Source organism: Etheostoma spectabile, chromosome 21 (genome assembly GCF_008692095.1).
Source record: "Etheostoma spectabile isolate EspeVRDwgs_2016 chromosome 21, UIUC_Espe_1.0, whole genome shotgun sequence".
Classification (NCBI taxonomy): Eukaryota; Metazoa; Chordata; class Actinopteri; order Perciformes; family Percidae; genus Etheostoma; species Etheostoma spectabile.
The window spans coordinates 7,595,493-7,604,966 of record NC_045753.1 but is presented as its reverse complement, the minus strand read 5'-3'; the positions used below and the strand labels follow the sequence as shown (position 1 = coordinate 7,604,966).

General features: G+C 39.5%; 1 protein-coding gene and 1 long non-coding RNA gene across 2 annotated transcripts in view; one reads left to right on the top strand and one right to left on the bottom strand.

Annotated features, from left to right (window-relative positions):
- LOC116670923 (uncharacterized) overlaps positions 1-5,641 on the top strand; it is a 17,589-nt gene extending 11,948 nt beyond the window's left edge. Inside the window, exon 3 of the long non-coding RNA XR_004327154.1 lies at positions 5,631-5,641. This is a non-coding gene — a long non-coding RNA (uncharacterized LOC116670923). The remainder of the gene's footprint in view (positions 1-5,630) is intronic.
- Positions 1-9,474, bottom strand: part of shisa8b (shisa family member 8b) — a 39,368-nt gene that overhangs the window by 25,095 nt on the left and 4,799 nt on the right. The gene's annotated exons all lie outside the window — the stretch shown is intronic.

Below are 9,474 nucleotides of genomic sequence, written 5' to 3'. Positions count from 1 at the left end.
ACACACACACACACACACACACACACACGCACACACAGTCTTACTCATCACTTTGAATAAACACATTTCCTCTCCCTGTGCATTTCCTGAATTTACAGAGTTGATGGTATTCACTCCCTTGATCAATAATTCAAACACTGGTGCCTGTGTTTTGCTAACGAAGCTCATGTGTTTAGCCCCTTCTACCGCACACACGAACAAACACAGATATGTAATGGCACACAAACACACACAACCTAGAGTACGACCGACCTGACAATGGCAGCCAGGTGCAGTTTGTTCACACTCAAACTGCCAAAGAGATAAGTGAGTTGCTTTTGCCACTTCACTGATCGTCTACAACGTGTTTGTGTGTGTGAAGATCTCAGGGAGTAACGTTGTCACAGAAAGTGTCTCCTGGAGGGACTAGGGTGATGGCATGAAGCTTTTTGAGTGTCAGATATCATAGTCATGCTTATTTTATCAGCCAGAAGTATTTCATGTAGACAAATGGTACATGTGTGTAGAGTTTGTGGACATTTGGATTGACTCTCGAGACAGTGGTAAAAGGAGTAATCTACCTTGAAAAATAGTATTTCTGATATGAAGATAGCCATGAACAATACATTTCTGGGTGCATTTTTGGGTTGTAGGAAATCATAGATGAGACATGTCAAAATTAAATTACACCTAGAAATAAGACTAAAAAAAAATCTAATTTATGAGTTACTCTATTTGTGAAACTTTGTTTTGTAACATAATATTATATTCATTCCTTCAAATTAATTCAGATCTTAATCTTATTGTGAATCCTTTTATACAGGCCTACACTGTATGAGTTAGATTATGATGTGAATTTGTCCCCTTCTGAACATTTGCATTTCACAACAAAAACACTTAAAGTGTTCATATTATGCTAATTTTTAGGTTCATAATTGTATTTTGAGGTTGTACCAGAACAAGTTTATGTGGTTTAATTATCAGAAAACACAATTTATTTGTTGTACTGCACATTCTTTCAGCTCCTCTTTTCACCCTGTGTATTGAGCTCTCTGTTTTAGCTACAGAGTGAGACATTGTGTCGCACATGTGCCAGTGTGACGTCATGAGAGTGCTGTAACTATATTTGTGCCTGGTGGTCGCAACACTAGTTACAGTCTTTTCCTGAACAGAGGTGGCGCTAATGAGCAAAGGCTACCGACTTTTCTATTTCTATGGACTAGAAGAAGAAGAAAAAGGTAAACAACAGATTTGATTCAATGACAATACTTCATGGGCTCACCATAAAAGAACTCATCTTGACCCAGTAAGTTTACAAGAGAGACTTGCTGTCACTCTGAGACTCCTGGCATCCAGTTGCCCTCGAGCTCATTCAGGCTTCCTGTTTCTGCTTTTCGTGCACTGAAACAAATAGCCCGCCGGACACGCGCGTACTCACAATCCTGGCGCGCCACTGAGATCTACGTTATTTTGATGTCACATTGGCACGCGCAAGCTCGGATGCTTTGACCATAAATTGGCCTTAGGTATTGCCAGCTTGTCAGTTGCAGAGTATGAGGGCGTGCCATGCTAGCAGCTAAGCGAGCATTATAACGTGTTACAAAGTGACACACGTTCGTCACGGAAGTAAAGGCTGGACTACAATAGAGCTGTCTGGAGCAGTTTTTGAACAGTGTTTTTTGTGAGAGATGGTAAGTCCCTTTGGGATGGACTTTGGGCTTTTACACGTTGTGAACCTATACTGTGCACAAAAAAAGATACATAACACAATAAAAGAAAGGGAAAAAGCCAAAAACTACTTTTATAACAATCTCTATTCGTCTTCTGCAAAAATGTTAATCACTTTCTGTCTTTTTCTTCTTCAGTTTCTGATTCTTTTTCCTTTCAGTCTTCTTATTATTTCCCTCTCTCTGCCCCCTCTTACCTAAACCCAGCCCTAATTCTTCCTCTTTCTCCTCTCCCCCCCCCCAAACCATATCGTTTGTCTTCCTCTCCTCCAGTCTTTCTCTCTGCTCCTCATCCCCTCTCTGACTCATTGCCGCGCAGAGCCTCGGGCCTCCAAGCACTCCTCTCTTGGCTCGCCTCTCAAACAACTTGCTGATTTGGACTTTTAATCTGCAACAAAAACTGCACCTGTCTCCGGGCTATGTAGTGTTTATGGAGCGTTGGCTGAGCTTCATGAGAGTTTCTGCGGCTGTTTTTGAAAGAGAGAAGATGGCCGTGCAGCTGGTTCAAAGATTAGGACTCGGAGGGTGGGATAGATTGATAGAAATAGCTTGTGGTGAACGACAAAGTCTAAATTAGTGATATTATGAATGAACAGGTGCATGTTTGCTAATTAATGGCAGCCTGGATCAGTTTACATGTACAGTACTGTCAATACCTTCATGGCGTCAATACATCCATTAGTTCCATGTATCTTCAAGTTGTTGTTAATTTCACCAAAATTTAAAAGGTTGTTTGCATGTTATTCCAACTTCCACAAAGAAGTCACTTATGATTCCTCAGTAACCCTGTCCCCCCAAAAATGTAGTTCCCATTCAACAAACTTCACGCTTATGAGGGAAGCTTCCTTCCCAGCAACCCCCTTATGTTGTATAACGGTCACTGGCTAACGTTTTGAATTGAAACATAACTACTTGGTTAGGTTTAAAAAAAGATCATGGTTTGGGTTGAAATAAGTATGTTTAAGACATTTTTTAGGTTGCATACGTAAGGTAAAGATCCAGCGTGTAACAAGTTGTTTTATTTATTTTATTTAATATCAAAATCGGTGTTGCCCGTTCAAAAACTTGTCCTTTTTCATAAATATTTACCACCACCATCAATTCATAGTATTCCTTCTGGCTTGAAATTTTACATTTGCATTCACATGAACTATAGACGCTTTAAATTCATGCGCCATCTTGAAATACGTAAGCTGGTAAGGGACATACAGGACATACTGCTCCACCTTTCGCATTTTGGCTGTCACATGATAAACTCACAGGTGCTGCTAATGCTGCTATGGGTAGCGTTGCTTCCAGGCCCCGGCAAGTTTGAAGAAGGAAACATGGAGGACCACACGTATTCAAAATCTAAATTTCAGGAGCAGGAGGCTTCTTCGCCCAGAAAAAAATATTGAAAAGAGCAAGAGACCGGCTTTTTGAAGCATGAAGGCTACCGTAGCGGTAATACGTAGTTTGAACTGTGTGTTGCGAGAGAAGTCATTGCAATTTATAATCTCAACGCTAGATGGGAGAAATTCCTTAACCCTGGACCTTATGAAGTATGCTACGTACGTGATATAGATTAAGTATGTTACGTAGAAAAGTCAACATTGACTTTTAGTTTTTTAGTCTCCTGGGTGTTCTGTGTTTGTTTGATGCACCCATCCAATTTGACCTCCTCTCTACCCAGACTTGATTAGAAACGTAGAAATGTAAACCAGCTCAAAATGCATCTCCCTTGAAACCTCATGGAGAATGCAGTTTTCTTGTATTGGAACGTAGTCTTTAGGAGACATCGGAAAAATATACTCGTTGCTGATGTCACATCCTTCAAACATGACAAAATTCTTTAAATTTCTGTAATCGGTCCTCCAGGAAGTTGTGAGCTTGCATTTGCAACAATGACCACAAATTCAACCAGTTCTCCCATCATTCACCAGCAAGTAAAGTCACTATTCCTTCCATAAAATGATCCAGTCTACGCTGAGTTCATCCCAAGTGTGATCACAGCTTAACATACCAGACTGTCCTCTACTGAAAAACACCCACATGAGTCGTTTGTTTAAGCAGCAATTATGACCTTAGTTTTAAACAGTCTATGATTACGACTCACATTTATGTTTATAGTGGTGCCGCCCTCTGTTGGCTATCATAGGCACTGATTTATGTTTTCCTCCGTGGGTGATCACCGGCACATGCCCTTTAAAAAAAAAAAAAAGTAGTCTAAAAATGTTTGCATTTCAGAACCTTAGGAAATGGACCACGGCCAACTTGAGACACGCACGCCTATTAACTCTATCATAAAGCCGTAAAGTAGGCTATCTTTCAACTGAGGAAAGATAGGAAAAGATTCACTTCTCGCAATACAGATAGGCTTGGATGGCCAAAAGCCTACGAATCTTCAGCCGAAGGCTAAAAAACATCTCTTTCGACTGCACCTTGGATGATGATAGAAAAAAAGTAAAAAAATGAAAAATATCTTGTACTTGCACTTACTAAATGTTGTCTGGAATTTTTACCTTCAGGGTTGGAAGCACTTAATTGGATGTCGCTTTGAATAAAAGCGTCAGCTAAATGACATGTAATGTAATGCAATGATTGGTGATGAACAATTTAACTGACACGTAACCCAGATCAGCTTCGTCAGAAATTAAGAATGAATGGAACAGGGGACTGACAGCAACATAACCAATCACACTATGTCAGACACTCCACTTAGCACCAACTGCAATGTTTCATTTTAAATAAATTTAGCCTACTGGCAGTCTGGCACACATGGGTGCTGAGTATTTTCTGTGGGTGCTCGAGCCCCGCAGCACCTGTGACGGGCCCTGTTTGAAAATAAAAGTAAATGTAAATTTCTTTTTACTATACGGAATAAACAGAAATAACCGTAAGTTAGGTAACATCGGATTTTATCCCAAACCACAATCTTTTTCTAAACATAAAGTATTTTTTTGATTAAACCCAACCAACCTGTGACAGTTTCACAATGTTAATGACATGTACAAAAAAAACTTTGAGTGTAGGGAGGGTAAACTTTCCTATACGTCATTAGAGGGTAGAAATCAACAACCTGACCATGTTACAGTACATGACTCTAAATGCCTTAAGGTACCAGGGGACTTTGTTGCCCTGCATTCAGATTCTCAGGCTGAGCTCAATCAGAGACTTTGAGTTTCTTTAAACAATCCTTATCTCTGCTAATGTGCAGACAGGATTTAGAAAATTAAAAAAGAAAAACAAATTTTATATTTGGGTTGCAATTATTAGAAAAGCATTTATTAAATGTATTTAGAAACTGATTCCTGTTTTTCTGTGGTGGAGAAATCTCTGCTCTTATAAACGTGATCAACTATATGATATGTATATATTCCATAAGTAACCTTCGGGTTACTTCTCCCAGGACTCTTTATTACTCTCTAACATGATACGTCACAGCGATGTGCCTGAGATATGTGCCCTAATCAGTAACTCTCCCATCACATTACAGCCACATTGAGATGAGACTTTGCTAATGTCCTGTAACAATCAATCCACTCAATTAAAATCACTCAGATCAGAACACACTCAGTGATTAGTTACAACTAATACTACAGTAACTCTCCAAACCCTCTTTGCAGAGTGACTCCATCAATTGATCTAATAGTCAAATGTCCTGAATACATACATTTCCTGTACATCCTCATGTCCTATTCACGCATTACTGCACACAGACATTATTGATCCTATAACTGCACAAATGGATGCCATTTTAGATTTAGCGTACAAAAATAACCGTTACATGAAAAAAGAAGCTCGTGGAGCTTGAATATTAACTCACTCTGACAGATTTAAGCCACTATTTTTAGTGATGGATACTATCGGCCACACACATTTAAACACACACACTGGACTCTTCTCTCCAGTTAGACACCATCCTTCATGTGATTGAACTTTCAGAACAAAACTTTGAGATAATCCACTGAAAAAGTCAAATGACTGTGGCGGATATCTTCGTGTCATAATCTCTGTATTCCCGCTCTTGTTGTCACTGCACTCTCGTCACTCATCACTCCGTCTTTTCAACTAGGGTACAGTTAAAGCCAGTTTTGCTGTCAGTGACGATTACTGATAAAGAGTGAGAAGATGACAACTTGCATCTTAAACATAGAAAAGATTGTGACATGGATACACGCACGCACACATGCACACCATAATGCTTTCATATTTTTTATGCTATACCATGTTGTCTCTGAAATGTCATGTATATTTCTTTATCATAAGTATTTAAGGTGAGATCATTTTTCTCAAAAATCATGTGCGTGAATGAAGAAAGTTCAACAATTAGGTTGACACAAACATTTGTTCTCAATAAATGACGTCAAACATGCCTTTAACGGGCTCATTAATCTGCCCCAAAAACATGGAGGCAATAAGGCATTTACACCTCCATCTCCATCTGACTGCTCCTTTCTTAGACATGTGGAGAGCTGTGATGATAATATGCATAACAAACAGGATTAATGGTGACACATTTGGTGATTTTTCAGTTTCCAAGTATACAAATAGCATGTGGGCTATTGTTCAGCTGTTAGATGCAGGCAGAATCTGAGTGGTGGTTTTATGCTAAAACAGCTAAGGTGTACAACTCAGACTACTGTAACTTGAATCACTCTTTAATAGTTCAGCTGTTACTGTGCAGCTAGCATCTATGTGGCTTTGTTTTAATGCTAACAAGCAAATAGTTTCCCCTCTAGCGCACCTTGCTACCACACGTCTTACGCCCACCGCAACCTTGGAAATGAAGAGAAGATGGGGGCTTGGTGATTTTCAGTTCTCAAGTACCCTAGTTTCATTTTGGTATTATTCAGCTGTTTGATGCCAGTACCATCTGAGTGGTTTTGTTTTCATGCCTTTAAGCTCACTTCCCCTTTGAGCTTAGAGTTCGACATGTGGTTTTTCTTTTTTCCAGCTAGCTTGGAAATGTAAGGAACATGGCTGCTGGGTGTTTTTTCCGTTCTCAAGTACCCTATATAGTTTAATTTAGGTAGCCCATTATTCAGCTGTCAAATGCAGGTCCCATCTCAGTTGCTCTGTTTTCATGCTAGCAAGCTAACGTTTAGCCTTTCCCTCTGGCACATAGGATGTGAAGTGATTTTTCTTTATTCAGTCACCTTGAAAATGGAAGAAATCCAGTTTTGTGCTGAATTAAAAGTTTTCAAGTAGCTTACATAGTTATGTGGTTGTTGTTGTTTTGTGCTGGTTTTCATGCCTATTTGGAGCTGTAGACAGATGGCCCATTAGAGGTTTGGGAGGAGGATGAAACTACAGGGAAGGAGCTACGGGGGCCAACTAACTGTGTGTCTGCTGGTCCTATGAACATTACTTTTGACTGATATGGGTTTGACTGTGACAGACAAAATGTTCATCTTGGAATCAGCTTTTTTCTACAGCTTTCAAAATGGAAATGCCACCTTCAAGGTATGAAGCTGCAATATTTCAACTTTTCAGCTGTCAAGCATTTTTGCTTCATCCTGATAGACAGACCAACCACAAAGACAAACAGAAACAGCACATAGCCAAACCCTTGAGTCAGTGGGCGCTGACCCATATTTAAGTGTGTGTGGCTCCTACGAAGCCCGGCAGGATTGAAGAGGAGAAAATAAAGAGGAGAGAGGAAGGTAAAGCAGCTGTAGGGAGAGAGATGTCACATCTGATCCAACCAGGAAGCTGTCAACTTATTATGGCCTTTCACTTTGGGAGGAATTGCGTCAAGTGGTGACGCAGGCGCACAAACGAGTGCACACTTTAACACATTTACTCGCAAGCGTACATGCATGCAGACATGCTCATATACACAGGGGTGACAGGTGAGAGGTGATGGAGAGTGACATCTCATCCCTGGAGGTATAATCAGAAAGAAGGAGAGATTGAGGGGAGCTGAGAAAGTGGAGCAAAGAACGAGGAAACTTTGAGGAAACTTTGAGAAAACTTGCTGAAAACTTTTGTCTTTTTTCACTTTGTGTTTTCTCACATGGCAGGTATTTAGAGCTCACATTGGTGTGATTTACTTCCTGCATGGAGGTTCCTCTCTTCTAAAACGGAAGGAAGTCACAGTGAAACTAACGACAACAGAGAGGTGGAGCTTATCAAAGAAGTGGGATAGCACAATGCAGCAGATGTTTGTGTCCTCAAATTTGTTAATGCTGGTGTGTGTGTGTTTGTGTGTGTGTGCGTGCATGCGTGTGTGTTTCAAAATGCTTACATACTATACTTCAGTGTACAGTGTGTACATCATGTAGGATTACACAAGGAGCAGAAATAAACTACGTTTTAGGAAAAAATGCCTTTGGATGTTTATGAAATACCTGTATTTAAAAAATACGTATATAGGCACAGATACATGGCACAGTTAGCAGGTTTTACCTCTTATTTTACAAGTATTATTTTGAACATTGAAGATTCATGAACTTAAACTCAATTTCTGCTTGCGGTCACTAGAATGGGATAACATAACAATTTCCCAAAAAGCAGGTTTTCTATTGATTTTATATCTGTTTTGGAACGTGTAATAATAAGTATCTTTAGTTGTGAGCTAGACCTGTTAAGTACACATTGTCACACCTCTTCTATTGAAAACCTTTCTGACCACTTTATATGACTTAGATGAACTCCTGCAATATGAAAAAAAAAACCATCAGGTGTATCTAAGTTAATGACACCTCACTTTGATAACAATGCTGTGGCATCTATTCATTTTGGCATCACTTTTGTAAGAACTTTTTAAAGTGTTTCTATGTTAAATCCTTGGATGTTAAATATGTTGGCAGGATGAGGGTTGCGATGTTGTGAAAAACCCCTCCGGCTGGTCATCTTCTAACATAACTTTTGTTTTTGTCTAGCTCTTTGTTTTATCGATCGTGCAGGAATTGTTCAGACCATCCTGACAAAATCCATTTATCAAGAAGTGAGAACATGAAGCCCTGTTTTTGCAGCCTCCTGCAGATTGTGCTAATGGAGCCAACTTCCTTACCTGCATATTTGACTTTTAATTCAAAACGGAGAAACTCATTACCCTTTATAAATGACTTAAAAAATTGCTTTCTAACAAGTCATCCAGTCTGCCATTATGAATGTAAGTCATTATTAAGGATCATGACTTTCTCACTTTCTAATAAGAGAGATTAAAGAGCAGTCAAAAAGACAAAGCCAGTTGTACTGGATGAGGATGTTTACCAGCCAAAGGGTTTTTTTCAAACCTAAAGCTGCTCTAACTAATGCGTATTGCTAATTTATCAGCCATTTATTAACCATTAATAAAGCAGTTAGTTAAAACTTTGAAAACCCTTCATAAAGCATGAAAAAAGTGAAACCAACATATAAATACACAGTCTGAAGGTGTAGCAATTGTTTCTTTATGATGAGTCGTGTAAGTAATGTTACGTGCAGTACAAAAAATGATTTCACGGCTCATTAAATGTGCATCAATTTCCCCCAAACTGTCACAAAACATCCCATCAAAAGGCCACCCCGAAAAATATTTACCATGACACCATATCCTGTTGTCACTATAATGTGTGTGTCAGAGAGAAAACGAGAGGATGAAATGGAAAAGTGATCCCATTTGTTGCGTGCAGTTGTGGACCAGATGTTTACCGACAATGCATTGAGTATTGCTTATCTGTCTGCCTCAAATCAGGCCAGAGCAGTCATGCCCTTTCAGCGACTCTGTGCCTCATTACATAACATGATGGCTAAGAAGGCCATCACAGTGCACACGCACACACACACACACATACACACA